Below are 13,864 nucleotides of genomic sequence, written 5' to 3' on the forward strand. Positions count from 1 at the left end.
TCTTGGTGTGGACAGAGAGCCGGTATTGCCTTTGGAGAAGGAGGCAGGCCAGTTTGTCAGAGGATGTACCAGAAGCACGCCATTTACTCTCAGCCACCATGCACTTGCGTTTGAGGGTGAAGAGGTCTGAGTCGTACCAAGAGTTGCACTTGGCTTTGGGCTTCAAGAAGATCCTAATGGCAGGGGCAAGAACATCAAGAGTATCAGATATAGCAGAGTGGAGAATGAAAAGGGCCGTGTCAGTGTGTGAGTCAGACGCAGGGGAAGGGAGGGTTGAGAAAGTTTTACATGGGTCAGATAACCGAGAAGGTGAGTGGCAGTGCTGGAAGTGGCTTAGCCTGAAGGGTAGAGAGTGTGAGCTGGCAGGAGAGTAAAAACTGAATACTCCAGGAGAGTGGAGTGGTGAGAAGGTTAGAAAAGGGGAAGGTTTGAAGAGATCCAAACATCCAGAGTGTGCCCTGCAGAGTGAGTCGGGCCAGTGAGGACAATAGAAAGTGAGAGAGAGTCGCAGAGGTTCTGAAATTGTTGAGAGGAAGGACAGAAAGCATCCAGGTGGATTTTAAAGTCTCCAAGAAGGAGGAGTTGAGTGGTCGAGACCAGGAGGCAAGAGGAGAGGTCCTCCCACTCAGAAAGGAAGGAGGAGATCTGAACAGGTGGCCGATCGATGGTAGCCACAGTAAGGGAATGGCCAGGGGAGAGAGAGAGCCGGCAGACAAGGCATTCGAAGGAGGAGTAGGCCTGCATGTGAATGACAGAGCAGGGATCCACTCAGGAATATCAGGGCTACATCCCCTCTGGAACGGTTGGATTTGGACGCAAAGAGGATCCTGTACCCATCAGGGAGGAGTGTGTCAAAGCTTGTGACAGAGCTGGCCATGGACCATGTCTCGGTGAGACCAAGGACATCAAGGTCAATTTCTTCCAGGAGACGGCAGATGTCAGAGGAGTGTTTGACAGCAGAGCAAGAGTTGAGAGTGGCAATATGGAGAAGGTTGCCATCCTTGAAAGACTTCCAGTGAGGGGTACAAATCAAAGGTACGTTCTTCGGAGGTGAGAAGAAGCCTGAGGGGGGGCAAAAGAAGAAGGAGGAGAGGGCAAGATAGCCAAGGAGGAGAGAGCAGTGGGAGGCAAGGAAGCCATGGAGCGGAGAGAGAGGACAGCAGGAGAAGAAAGGAATTTGATGAGGCACGGGAAGCATCTATCAAAGAGGACAAGGTTGGCTTGAGGGCCTTGGACCAAGATGGTACCATTCATGTAAACATAAATGATGACCTTAGAGGAGTGGACGGAGACCAGGAGGGCCTCGTACTGGGTGCAAACATTAATGGGAGAAGAAGAGACAGGAGAGAGCACAGAGTCCATATGTAGAGTCCATAGGTCTGGCAAGTGAATGACAAAGAGTGTGTCGGTGAGGGTTTCCCTGGAGGAGGCACTGGTATAGGTATCAGCGATAGGAAGGCCTGGGTTGGAGACCAGTATGTCCTTTTTAAACTTCTTCCTACCAGATTTAGTGAGGAAAGCAAGATAGTTGATAGAAAAGCAGTTAGAAAAGATAAGAGAGACAGAAAGCACCATAGAGTAGGTAGGGGGAGGAGGAAAGAGGAGAGGGTGTGGCAGGTGGCGTGGAGAGCACTAGGGAAGAACACAGGGAGGGGCGCAAGCAGAGAACCAAGAGACGACACAATAGTAGACAATTGTACAAGACGACAGGTGCTTAGATATGCTGGATGAATGCTTTGCTAGGAGGGAAAACCACAGAACGGCTCTATTTCATAAATCGGTTTAATAACAGAGAAACACACTCTGAGAGTCCTGTACAGTGGGGAAAAAAGCCTAAGTTTCACAAAGCAATTTTTAAAGACGTTCACAATGCAATTTAAACAACAGAGAAAAAACACCGAAGTCTGAGAGTCCTGTATAGTGGGGAAAAAGTTCAGGTTTCACAATGCAATTTTTAAAGACTTTCACAGTGCAATTTAAGCAACCGAGAAAACACACCTAAGTCTGAGAATCTGCTAGGTGGCCAGGTTTTCAGGGTAGAGAGAAGGTTCTGTCCCTAACCCGGGCCACTCCTACCTGAATTAGTCGCTGCTGGTTGACAGCTGGTCACTGGCTTCTCCTGCTGACACTTGCATACACTGGCTGGAGCCGCCTCAGAAGGAGCTGCCTTTTGCCTAGGGGCCCTTAGCCACAGGGGCTGACTTGGAATGGTCTGTTATAAGTGATGGGAAGTCCAATCAAGGGTGGTGGGTAGTCTGGGAGGCGGGGTGGTTGGGATTAAGGCAGAAGCAGGTTGGGGAGTAAGAAGGACACTGCAACACAAAGGGACTGGGAAACAGTTTTACCAATATTAAATATGCGCGCTCTAAGCAATCATGCACTCACCAGGTCAAAAGTCACAGAATGATGAGGCAACAAGGGCCGGGTGAACTAGGCCAAGCACAGACCATGAGGAAGTCAATCAGGGGTGGTGGCCAGGCTGGGAGGTGGAAGGAGGGTTGGGATCAAGGTGGAAGCGGGTCGGGGAGGGAGAAGACACTGCAACACAAAGGGACCTGGAAACACTTTTTCTATATTAAATGGCCACGTTCTAAGCAATCATGCACTCACCAGGTCAAAAGGCACAGAATGGCCAGGAAGCGAGGGCCAGGCTAACTAGGCCAAGCACAGACCATGAGAAAGCCAACCAGGGGTGGTGGGCGGGCTCGGAGGCAGGAGGAGGGTTGGGATCAAGGCGGAAGCGGGTCAGGGAGGGAAAAGGACACTGCAACACAAAGGGACCGGGAAACACTTTCATTGTGGGTAACAGATTTGCATGTTGCCACATTACAAGAAGGACATGGTAGGGAGCCATTATTTGTGCAATAATATAGGTTACCACTGGCATGTTTGTAATCACTAGCTGAAATAATCAAAACATTTGAATCTAGAGGAATCATTAGGCCTATTCATAGTACACCAAAGACTCCTATATTAGGTGTGTTGAAACCTAATGGCCAATGGCATTTGTGTGCAGATCTACGATAATTAAACAAAAAGGTACCCATTTCAAGGTGGCCCCTTCCCTTTATTGATCAGGGTCTCACACAGGTTCACGTGTCAAAGGTTTTCACAACATTAGACCTTACAGCTCGATACTTGTGTTTACCATAAGCTAAAGATATATTTTTTAAATTGCATTTTCTTTTAACAAATCGCAATATGCATGGTCCCGGAAACCTTTTGGGTATGTCAATAATGGGAGTTAGTTTGGGATATTCCTGAGCAAGGTGCTCCCAGTTGCAGCGGAAAGGGGGACAATATTTTATGCAGATGATGGGCAAAACAAAAATGAAAATCTGAAAAGCCTCTTCAATTAGATTAAACATTTGCGTAGTCAGCTACAAAAGGCTGGGGCAAAAGTAACTTTGCAAAAAGCACAATGGTGTAAAAAGACGGTAAACTTCCAAGGTCATGAAGTGACCGAGAATTGATTAAAACGGCAAAAGAAGAAAGGGGAGGCGATATATAAACTTAAAGATCACACCTGTCTAAAGGGGGTAAAGCGTATGTTATGGATGACAGGTTACAACAGGTAATTTATTGAGAATTATGCAGAGATTACACTACCTGTAATGTGATTAGTGATGCAGGGTGTACCCTGGAAATGGGCAAAAGAAGAAAGTGAGGCAGTAGCCAGGCTAAAAGAGGCCCTAATAGAAGCACCATGTTTGGCATATCCAATAAAAACAGGGTTTCTTTGTAGAAATAGGATTCGGTGATCAATGCATGTCAGCAGTGTTAAATCAAAAACATGATGTAAATAACAAAACTATTGCATATGCTAGCAAAGCATTGTCACAGGTAGAGAACACATTTAGTGAGTGCGAAAAGGCGCTTCTGACCACTGTCTGGGTGTTGCAACATTTCCGCCCCATAATTCAAGCAGAGCCCGTAATTATTAAAACAAATCACCAGCCTCTACAGTTCCTGCAAAGTAAGAGAATCAGATCAGGGAATTTGGCCCAATCAAGAATTACTTCCTATCAATTTTTCATGGGCGGACTTTGAGAAACAGTTTAGACATTAATTCTCACCTTATCAGTCCATACAGGATGCCAAAAAAGCATCTTATACTATGAGGGCGAAACCAGATATGTCCCCTCGCGGATACCTTCAAAATTTGAAAAGAGCATTTTCCCGCTTTGATATGGCCTTTCATATTAACTGTGTAGAATTTAAGACTGCATACCTTTATGGACTCCAAAAAGAAATTCTAGCCCTGTTAATTAGTGAATTTGACAGGGAAAAACCATTAGAATGGATAATAGAACAGGGGACCAAACTATATGAAGTGATATTTGGTTAGAGAGAGGAGGGTCTTAAGTAAAATGAGGCAAAACCAAAGTCAGAAGAACCCACGGCAGTGATTTTGGAGGTAAAATCTGTAAAGATACCGCCAGAATCAGCCCAAACTCAGGCAAGGAACAACATGACACCTAGCAAAAGGGGCATGCCTCTCCAGAGGACAACATCCCAAACTCCAATGTTCCAATCCATTGTTCCCAGCAATAGGGATTCTTACCTTAGCCCTAGATATTTGGGTAATTCTCCCAGAGTGGGATTTCACCATGATATTTCGGGCCGAAATAATAATCAAAATCAAATGGACAATGGCCCATAACATACACTAGGGGCTCAGAGTAGATTTAACCCTAATACAAATATGGTATATGGCCACCAAGAACGACTAAGATATGTGGATAGATTCATTGAAAATGGAAACCAGCATAGTGGACAAGTCCCATCAAATGAAAGACAACATATGAATTATGTCCCTCTCCAATATAACCAATCAGCACCACCAGTCGACCATGGTCAAAGGATGGTCACTCCGCATTCTCCACCTCCCGTGTCACATAAATTCAGAGGTAACACAAATAGAAATCAATCTCCTGATAGGTACTAGAACGGGCCTAATCAGGGTGAGGTAAACCATTACTGGCCCATGCCACAAAGAGAGGAGGAATTCAGAGACATGCACAGGTTTCAATGCTTAGAGGTCCAAGTCAAAATGTTGTCTGAACAGATAGGAAAGTTATGTGCAGTTCAAACGCAACAGCCAATGATGAAAACACAAAATGCCAATGAATCACCTTTGAATAACGGTTCTGAATTGCTTACTGATTTAAAAATAAGAAAACAAACAAATGAAAGGGAGACAGGGAAAATCAACAAACACAAAAAAGGAGTGTGCTTCAATTTAGAGTTGAACCAGACTATTCACGAGTGTGAGAATGAAGGAAAAAAAGGGGAAACTAAACAAGAAAAACCCAAAGAACAGAGAAACATATTTAAATAGAGTATCCAATGTGAAAATAAAACACAAGATGAAGAGTTAGGATCCACGGATAGATTATCCTCACTTGATAGGCCGAATACTGTTGATACCCATACAGAGGAAGCAGTAGCTCAAAAGGAAGGTGCAGGTCAGTCACCTGAGGAGAATTCTGAACCACAGATATTCCAGGGGGCAGAAATGACAGGCTCTGTGCAAAACACAGATACGTGTCATGTGGTAGAAGTTGAGACGCTGCGATGTGACACTTGTGAAAATTCCCAATCAAAAGTTTGCAGTGTAGAAATAACTTGTGAGAACCCAAACAATCAGAAAAGTACAATGAGAAATTGGAGTATGAACACCATGGTCCCAAATCAGAGGGGCAGTCAATGGCTACACTCCAGATGGGTTCTGAGCCCAAGAAGGGGGCAAAAAGGTGGGAAATATGTCATTTCATATGCCCATTTGCCTACCAAGAGTAAAAAAAGCTAAGGAAAGTAAGTCCTGAAATCATCAAAAATTCACACTTTTTATGTGTACTAGAAGAGGTTGAAGGTAAGAACTATCCCCTATTACTATTGAAGAAAAATGGTGCCCAAGCAACAATAATGTCAATAATGCCAAAAGAACTAGTGAAAAGTATCAGTGAAGGAGTGCCCAAATAATCATCTAAAGGTGAGACCAAACAAATGCCCAGGTGCACAATTTCAATGGGGAAGAAATACCTATCGCAGGTGTCACTGAGGTTGACATAAAGATAGGGAAGCATCGGATGAGACAGGAAATATTGATCAAATGCATTAATGAAACTCATAGGGACTAATTGCCTGAAGAGGTTATCACCACTCATTGATGGGGTAAGAGACCCAAAGAAATAATGACTCAAAGCAACACTGCGAAAGAATGCCACGCCATTGCTAAATCAGAAAGTGCAGTGGAAGTAGTTCTTCAGAATGGCTGTGTGCCCAGCGTCACTGTCATTTTTATGCGTCAGGATGAAATGAGAGGTCAAAAAGAGAAGCAGTCTTTGGAGAATTTTTGGACCCCAAAAAGAAATGGCAAACAGAAATAGATCAAAACACGCTGCGTTTTTATCTAAATGAAGAAAAACGCAAACCAAATGTCACTCCAGAGATAAATAAACAAAATCGCATTTCAACCATCTCAGAAATACACATGCGAGAAGGGCAGCCATGGATTCCTATCCATGTGAATGGGCATCCTGAAATGATTGAAATCACTTTAGCGCTTGAACATGAAAGGATTTTCATTAATGAAAAGGTACTCCAGCAAATAATTGACATGGAGGTGATCCGAAAGTTCATACTAAAGAATCAACACATTCTTGGCCTAGATGACCCCGAGTCGGGACAAATAATGCAGGTGAAAAGGGATGTTACCATTCCTGCATTCACCAGACACGTTACAACAGCGTTAACATACTGATAGGGACAACAGATAAAAGGTTCTGATGCATTTGTATGCCTAAATGAATCCAAAAGGCAACAAGGGTTTGAATGCTAATATACAACACTGACAGATTGGGGATGGACCCATTCAGATCCTGGTGGACAATAAAGGGTGTCAAGACATTCATATGGGAGAGAATTCACTAATAGAAATGGCAATACAAAAGTATTACTACACTGCTGATTTCAGTATCCCAGTGATTGAGAATATTCCTGAAAGCTATGTGACTTCACATGGTGAGTTGCCAGAATCCTTGGATTATAAGACTAAAGGAATCTTTAAAGTTCAGTCTGTGTAACCTTATGAAACAAGTGAAATAGTGTGCTGTCATCAAGAGGATTGTATCCTAATCGAATTAAGTGAATCTAAAAGAGAAAAGCAGCATATTGAAATGGAGGTCAATGTTCCAAAATATTTCAGTGTAGTGACCCTTTAAAGAGACACTGGGCCTCATTACAAGTTTGGAGGTAGCCATGCTCCGTGGCCCGCGAAAGGGGAATAACCAGGCCATCCTGACCTCGGTGGGCCCAGTAATTTCCCTTTTGCAGGATCCGGAGCCGGTACGTCCCCATTCCCATTTGAGCCCCCATAGGGCTCAATGGGAATGGGGTGGATGGTAGCAGCGGTACTGTTCATAACTGTACCGTTGCTACCATCCTGTTCTGCTTGCATGTGCCGCTCTGCATGACTGGTCTGGTCTGGAGCTGCCCCCGCGAGCAGAACTCATAATGTGGCGGCATGGCAACAAAGGTGCTGGTAGCACTACCGGCGCCATTGTTGCCTTACTGCTACTGTTGTAATGAGGCCCACTGCCACACGATTAGAGTATAGAGGTTCTTCCTTTTGAGGACTTCCCAGAGTTTTCTAAAATGGTAAAGAGCAAATTTAAGCTGCTGATGCTTGCACAAGTGAAGAAGAAAAAGACCAATTGAGAAAGATTTTTATGGAATTCAAACCGTTTTTTGCCAAAGATGCATTATATATGATTGTGGGTTAACTGATTTGCATTTTGCCACACTACCAAAAGGACATGGTAGGAAGCCAGTATTTGTGCGACAATATAGTTTACCCCTGGCATATCTGGATTCAGTTGCTGAAATAATCAAACATCTAGAATCTAGAGGAATCATTAGGCCTATTCATAGTACATCAAATACCCCTATATTAGGTGTGCTCAAATCTATTGGCAAATGGTGCTTGTGTGCAGTTCCACAAAAATTAAACAAAAAGGTCCCTGTTTCAAGGTGGCTTCTTCCATTTTCTGATCAGGGTCTTGCACAGGTTCACGGTTCAACAGTGTTTATCACATTAGACCTAACAGCTGGGTACTGGTGTGCACCACTAGCTGGAGATATTCAAAATATATTCGCATTGTCTTTTGACAGTTCACAATATGCATGGTCCCGGACACATTTTGGGTATGTCAATAGTGGGATTGAGTTCGGGATATTCCTGAGCAAGGCATCCTCGATGCAGCTGAAAGGGGACAATAGTTTATGTGGATGATGTGCTAATATTTAATGAAGATCTGGAAAGCCACTTCAATGAGATTAGACATGTGCTCAGTAAGCTACAGAAGTCTGGGGCAAAAGTATATTTACAGAAAGCAAAGTGGTGCAGAAAAAAAGGTAAACTTCCTAGGTCATGAAGTGACAGAACATGTATTAAACCCACAAAAGAAAAATGTGGAGACGATTCATAAACTAAACGATCCCACTATTTTAAAAGCTTAAAGAGTGTGTTAGGAATTACAAGTTACAACAGGAAATGTATTTAGAATTATACAGAAGTTACACAACCGTTAATGAGATTACTGAAGCAGGGCGTACCCTGGAAATGGGAAAAGTAAAAAAATGAGGCAGTAGCCAGGCTAAAGAGTGTCTAACGTAAGCGCCATGTTTGGCATATCCAATGAAAAACCAGGATTTCTTTGTAGAAATAGGATTCACAGATCAATGCATGTCAGCAGTGTTAAATCAAAAACATGATGTAAATAACAAAACTATTGCATATGCTAGCAAAGCATTGTCACGGGTAGAGACCAAATTTAAGGAATGCGAAAAAGCGCTTCTGACCACTGTCTGGCATTACAACATTTCTTCCCCATACTTCAAGGGGAGTCAGTGATTGTTGAAACAAACCACCAGTCTCTGCAATTTTTACAAAGTAAGAGATTCTTATCAGGGAATTTGGCCCAGTCAAGAATTAACTCCTGGACATTTGCACTTCAGGATTTCCAGTAGAAGTGAAGTATGCACAAAATAAAAAGAGCCCAGTTGCTGAAGGACTAGCAGAATTATATGATTGTGCAGTTGTATGTGCACCTGATAACACAGAACTAGAAGCAAGTTTGAATGAATTTGAGCAATTCCCACACAAAGTATTCAATGAAGCAACATGTAAAGATTTACCAACTGTGTATGTAGATGGATGCACACACCATGTAGAAAATGATACAGAAAAAAAGCTCATAGCACGAATAGCAAATATATGGTTTAAATGTGACAACATTACAAGAGTAAGCATGAGCATGGGTCCCAGAATTGGCCGCTATTAATAAGGCAATATCTACAGTGTAGAAAATAAACTCAAAGGAATAGTTCTCGTAACTGATTCTGATTATGTGCAAAATAGTTTTGTGGAGTATTTACCTGGCTGGAAAGTGAAAAGCATGCTCACCTATAACAAGAAGTCACCTAAACATGGCAAGATGATTCAGGCCATAGACAAGCTTGAGTCAGAAAACGATCTTATAATCAATTTGTGGAAAATACATGGTTGTTTGAAAATGCCATGTGAGGATAAGGAGGGAAAGGATAATGCAGATCAATTACCCAAAATTGGATCTGTAAGAGGGGAGTTATTTCATATTGAACACCTGCTTGGTAGATGCAATAACATGCTCCAAGACTCCAAAAGCAGCTGAGTAGTCTGCGGCACAAATGAGTTTTGATACTCCATCTCAGGACCTGATCCGAGCGCAAAAGTAAGATTTTATTATAGGCCTATTTTACAACCATTTGCTTGACGCAGAAAAAAATCCTCCGACTGAAGAAAGTGAGGCAGTAGCCAGGCTAAAAGAGGCCCTAATAGAAGCACCATGTTTGGCATATCCAATAAAAAACAGGGTTTCTTTGTAGAAATAGGATTCGGTGATCAATGCATGTCAGCAGTGTTAGTGTTAAATCAAAAACATGATGTAAATAAAACTATTGCATATGCTAGCAAAGCATTGTCACAGGTAGAGAACACATTTAGTGAGTGCGAAAAGGCGCTTCTGACCACTGTCGGGTTGTTGCAAAATTTCCGCCCCATAATTCAAGCAGAGCCCGTAATTATTAAAACAAATCATCAGCCTCCACAGTTCCTGCAAATTAAGAGAATCAGATCAGGGAATTTGGCCCAATCAAGAATTACTTCCTCTCAATTTTTCAAGGGTGGAGTTTGAGAAACAGTTTCGACATTAATTCTCACCTTATCAGTCCATACAGGATGCCAAAAAAGCATCTTATACTATGACGGCGAAACCAGATATGTCCCCTCGCGGATACCTTCAAAATTTGAAAAGAGCATTTTCCCGCTTTGATATGGCCTTTAATATTAACTGTGTAGAATTTAAGACTGAATACCTTTATGGACTCCAAAAAGAAATTCTAGCCCTGTTAATTAGTGAATTTTACAGGGAAAAACCATTAGAATGGATAATAGAACAGGGGACCAAACTATATTAAGTGATTTTTGGTTAGAGAGAGGAGGGTCTTAAGTAAAATGAGGCAAAACCAAAGTCAGAAGAACCCACGGCAGTGATTTTGGAGGTAAAATCTGTAAAGATACTGCCAGAATCAGCCCAAACTCAGGCAAGGAACAACATGACACCTAGCAAAAGGGGCATGCCTCTCCAGAGGACAACACCCCAAACTCCAATGTTCCAATCCATTGTTCCCAGCAATAGGGATTCTTACCTTAGCCCTAGATATTTGGGAAATTCTCCCAGAGTGGGATTTCACCACGATATTTCGGGCTGAAATAATAATCAAAATAAAATGGACAATGGCCCATAACAGACACTAGGGGCTCACAGTAGATTTAACCCTAATACAAATATGGTATATGGCCACCAAGAACGACTAAGATATGTGGATAGATTCATTGAAAATGGAAACCGGCATAGTGGACAAGTCCCATCAAATGAAAGACAAAATATGAATTATGTCCCTCTCCAATATAACCAATCAGCACCACCAGTCGACCATGGTCAAAGGATGGTCACTCCGCACTCTCTACCTCCCGTGTCACATAAATTCAAAGGTAACACAAATAGAAATCAATCTCCTGATAGGTACTAGAACGGGCCTAATCAGGGTGAGGTAAACCATTACTGGCCCATGCCACAAAGAGAGGAGGAATTCAGAGACATGCACAGGTTTCAATGCTTAGAGGCCCAAGTCAAAATGTTGTCTGAACAGATAGGAAAGTTATGTGCAGTTCAAACGCAACAGCCAATGATGAAAACACAAAATGCCAATAAATCACCTTTGAATAACGGTTCTGAATTGCTTACTGATTTAAAAATAAGAAAACAAACGAATGAAAGGGAGAAAGGGAATATCAACAAACACAAAAAAGGAGTGTGTTTGAATTTAGAGTTGAACCAGACTATTCACGAGTGTGAGAATGAAGGAAAAAAAGGGGAAACTAAACAAGAAAAACCCAAAGAACAGAGAAACATATTTAAATAGAGTATTCAATGTGAAAATAAAACACAAGATGAAGAGTTAGGATCCACGGATAGATTATCCTCACTTGATAGGCCGAATACTGTTGATACCCATACAGAGGAAGCAGTAGCTCAAAAGGAAGGTGCAGGTCAGTCACCTGAAGAGAATTCTGAACCACAGATATTCCAGGGGGCAGAAATGACAGGCTCTGTGCAAAACACAGATACGTGTCATGTGGTAGAAGTTGAGACGCTGCGATGTGACACTTGTGAAAATTCCCAATCAAAAGTTTGCAGTGTAGAAATAACTTGTGAGAACCCAAACACTCAGAAAAGTACAATGAGAAATTGGAGTATGAACACCATGGTCCCAAATCAGAGGGGCAGTCAATGGCTACACTCCAGATGGGTTCTGAGCCCAAGAAGGGGGAAAAAAGGTGGGAAATATGTCATTTCATATGCCCATTTGCCTACCAAGAGTAAAAAAAGCTAAGGAAAGTAAGTCCTGAAATCATCAAAAATTCACACTTTTTATGTGTACTAGAAGAGGTTGAAGGTAAGTACTATCCCCTATTACTATTGAAGAAAAATGGTGCCCAAGCAACAATAATGTCAATAATGCCAAAAGAACTAGTGAAAAGTATCATTGAAGGGAGTGCCCAAATAATCATCTAAAGGTGAGACCAAACAAATGCCTAGGTGCACAATTTCAATGGGGAAGAAATACCTATCGCAGGTGTCACTGAGGTTTACATAAAGATAGGGAAGCATCGGATGAGACAGGAAATATTGATCAAATGCATTAATGAAACTCATAGGGACAAATTGCCTGAAGAGGTTATCACCACTCATTGATGGGGTAAGAGACCCAAAAAAATAATGACTCAAAGCAACACTGCGAAAGAATGCCACACCATTGCTAAATCAGAAAGTGCAGTGGAAGTAGTTCTTCAGAATGGCTGTGTGCCCAGCGTCACTGTCATTCTTATGCGTCAGGATGAAATGAGAGGACAAAAAGAGAAGCAGTCTTTGGAGAATTTTTAGACCCCAAAAAGAAATGGCAAACAGAAATAGATCAAAACACGATGCGTTTTTATCTAAATGAAGAAAAACGCAAACCAAATGTCACTCCAGAGATAAATAAACAAAATCGCATTTCAACCATCTCAGAAATACACATGCGAGAAGGGAAGCCATGGATTCCTATCCATGTGAATGGGCATCCTGAAATGATTGAAATCACTTTAGCGCTTGAACATGAAAGGATTTTCATTAATGAAAAGGTACTCCAGCAAATAATTGACATGGAGGTGATCCGAAAGTTCATACTTAAGAATCAACACATTTTTGGCCTAGATGACCCCGAGTCGGGACAAATAATGCAGGTGAAAAGGGATGTTACCATTCCTGCATTCACCAGACACGTTACAACAGTGTTAACATACTGATAGGGACAACAGATAAAAGGTTCTGATGCATTTGTATGCCTAAATGAATCCAAAAGGCAACAAGGGTTTGAATGCTAATATACACCACTGACAGAGATTGGGGATGGACCCATTCAGATCCTGGTGGACAATAAAGGGTGTCAAGACATTCATATGGGAGAGAATTCACTAATAGAAATGGCAATACAAAAGTATTACTACACTGCCGATTTCAGTATCCCAGTGATTGAGAATATTCCTGAAAGCTATGTGACTGCACATGGTGAGTTGCCAGAATCCTTGGATTCTAAGACTAAAGGAATCTTTAAAGTTCAGTCTGTGTAACCTTATGAACCAAGTGAAATAGTGTGCTGTCATCAAGAGGATTGTATCCTATTCGAATTAAGTGAATCTTAAAGAGAAAAGCAGCATATTGAAATTGAGGTCAATGTTCCAAAATATTTCAGTGTAGTGACCCTTTAAAGAGACACTGGGCCTCATTACAAGTTTGGAGGTAGCCATGCTCCGGGCACGCGAAAGGGGAATAACCAGGCCATCCTGACCTCGGTGGGCCCAGTAATTTCCCTTTTGCAGGACCCGGAGCCGGTACGTCCCCATTCCCATTCGAGCCCCCATAGGGCTCAATGGGAATGGGGAGGATAGTAGCAGCGGTACTGTTCATAAATGTACCGTTGCTACCATCCTGTTCTGCTTGCATGTGCCGCTCTGCACGCCTGGTCTTGTCTGGAGCTGCCCCCGCGAGCAGAACTCATAATGTGGCGGCATGGCAACATAGGCACTGTTAGCACTACCGGCGCCGTTGTTGCCTTACTGCCACTGTTGTAATGAGGCCCACTGCCACACGATTAGAGTACAGAGGTTCCTCCTTTTGAGGACTTCCCAGAGTTTTCTAAAATGGTTAAAGAGCAA

The sequence above is a fragment of the Ambystoma mexicanum genome, chromosome 13 (assembly GCF_040938575.1).
Source record: "Ambystoma mexicanum isolate Mex_15411 chromosome 13, UKY_AmexF1_1, whole genome shotgun sequence".
NCBI classification, from domain to species: Eukaryota; Metazoa; Chordata; class Amphibia; order Caudata; family Ambystomatidae; genus Ambystoma; species Ambystoma mexicanum.